Source organism: Penaeus japonicus, unplaced genomic scaffold, assembly GCF_977035675.1.
Source record: "Penaeus japonicus unplaced genomic scaffold, GWHDUDI00000001_assembly GWHDUDI00000015, whole genome shotgun sequence".
NCBI classification, from domain to species: domain Eukaryota; kingdom Metazoa; phylum Arthropoda; class Malacostraca; order Decapoda; family Penaeidae; genus Penaeus; species Penaeus japonicus.
The window spans coordinates 30,467,954-30,470,453 of record NW_028234417.1 but is presented as its reverse complement, the minus strand read 5'-3'; the positions used below and the strand labels follow the sequence as shown (position 1 = coordinate 30,470,453).

Genomic DNA, 2,500 nt, shown 5'->3' with positions numbered 1-2,500 from the left:
ACACTCGTCTCAGGTCAACAACGCTGGCGGACTGACACAAACGTCAGTACATCACTATTCCATGTCAGACACTGAAGACTCTGAGGGAGATTTTCTGCTGACGACGAATACTATAAGGTAAGAAAAATCAATAAACCTGGGTGGCGAGGAAAACAAGTGACCATCGCACATATAGAGTTGGATTCTCTATGGGTAATGGCGCAATCACTCCGTGGTAAATAATCTTATATATGCAAAGTCAAAAGTAATGAAATTTGTTTACAAATTCAACAATAAACATAGAAATTTGTGTAATTTGAAACAGATTCAGAGTAAAGTAAAGGATCACGTTCCGAAAGCGGATTGCATTACAGGTTCGTAAATGTCTAAACAGAGATTTCTCCCATCTTCCATCGTCTATAGTTCTGGGTCGACCTATGGCGGTGCATTTGAATTTGCAATCTACGCAACATCTGTTACGACATAATAATTTAATCATGACCTGATCTCCAGTGATATAATCGCCTCTGATTCTGTATTACCAATTTCCGATTCCAATTACCTTAGAAAGGAAGGGATGATGGATGGGTATCTTATTTTTCTGCACAAGACACATTTCATTAATTCCATTATTGATTAGTGACTCGTCCGCACTTCTGCAGTTCTAACTCTGCTATAACATCTATTTATTTGCTCTTTATCATCATCATTATCATTTTATCAATGATATCGATAATGCCGTACCTATCATTATTGATATTTTTATTATCACAGATGCTGTTATTGATCATCATCGTCATCATTATTATAATTATCATCATTATTATTATTATCCTTATCATCACTATTGCCATAGCTATCATTATGGATATTGTTGTTATTAGTATCAACAATATCAGATACTATTATTGATTATCATTATGATGATTATTATCATTGTCATTATTTTTACCATTGTTATCATCATCCTTAGCATCATTATCAAAATTATTGTCATCCTCATTATTATTATCATCATTGTTATCATTATCCTTATCATCTTTAATAAAATTATTATTGTCATCATTATTATAATCGTCATGATTATTATTGCAAGTACAACTATTTCTTTTGTTATTGTTATCATCTTTGTTAATGTTATCATCATTGTAGTACTCATAGCTAATGTGGTGTATTGTAAATGTTATCCTTTATTTCATTAGTTATCATCAATTAATCTTAACCATCATTATCATTACTATTTGTTATTATTATTACTATTGGCATGGTTATTATCATTATGAATAATATCATTAACACTGATTATCATTAGCATTGTTTTTGTTGGTAATAACATTTTTGATGATTAATGCTGTTGGAGGCAGTATGTTTATCAAAATTATTTATATCAATATTATTACTATTAATATTGTTATCATTATCACTACTATTATTATTATCATTTCATTATCATTATTATTATTATCACTTCATTATCATTATTATTATCATCATCACTTCATTATCATTATTATTATCATCATTTCATTATCATTATTATCATTATCTTCAAATTATCATCATCATCATTGCCATCCATCACCAATAATAGTACTAAAAACAGTTAGTACTCATTGCTATAGCAAATCCTCCTGTTGTATTGTTTTGCATATAACCTGAGAAACTGAAGAGAGAGAGAGAGAGAGAGAGAGAGAGAGAGAGAGAGAGAGAGAGAGAGAGAGAGAGAGAGAGAGAGAGAGAGAGAGAGAGAGAGAGAGAGAGAGGGAGAGAGAGAGAGAGAGAGAGAGGCAGGAGAGAGAGACGAGAGAGAAGAGAGAGAGAGAGAGAGAGAGAGAGGGAGAGAGAGAGAGGAGAGAGAAGAGGAGAGAAGAGAGAGAGAGGAGAGAGAGAGAGAGAGAGAGAGAGAGAGAGAGAGAGAGAGAGAGAGAGAGAGAGAGAGAGAGAGAGAGAGAGAGAGAGAGAGAGAGAGAGAGAGAGAGAGAGAGAGAGAGAGAGAGAGAGAGAGAGAGAGAGAGAGAGAGAGAGACAGACAGACAGACAGACATAGATATTTAAGATTTTGAGTGTTTCTTTTCACATTGGCTTAGTGTTATGAGTCACCAATGAACAAGGTTGCATATTAGCCCAATCCTTTTAATTTCATGGATGACAGGAATAATATATATAACTATGCTTTAGGAATGTTCTACTAACTTTTTTCATCATGACCCAAGTAGGTTTTATGTATTACCCTAGGTTTTATGTATTACAGTATTTTACACTAATCAATAGTTTTTATGCCTTTCTTCACCCTTTGCCCAATGCTGCTGACATTCCTTAGCTGTGAGGGATTATTTCTCCTACTGCCTTGTATCATTATCTCCAAATGAACATGTCTAAAATGAACAGTGTACTGCAGATACAGAATAAACTACAGGATCTGGTACATTTTTTTTTTGTTACCTACTTTATCTACTAATATATATATATATATATATATATATATATATATATATATATATATATATATATATATATATAT

General features: G+C 32.5%; 1 protein-coding gene across 13 annotated transcripts in view; it reads right to left on the bottom strand.

Annotated features, from left to right (window-relative positions):
• Positions 1-129, bottom strand: part of Sap47 (Synapse-associated protein 47kD) — a 174,567-nt gene extending 174,438 nt beyond the window's left edge. For 5 of the 13 annotated variants that reach the window (XM_086544761.1, XM_086544768.1, XM_043011137.2 and 2 more), the window contains exon 1: positions 1-109. This exon is cut by the window's left edge and continues 284 nt beyond it. The gene's annotated coding sequence lies outside the window, so the exon portion shown is untranslated. The other 8 variants (XM_086544759.1, XM_043011111.2, XM_043011189.2 and 5 more) reach the window with 3 other exon arrangements.
• Positions 130-2,500: the final 2,371 nt, after the last annotated feature.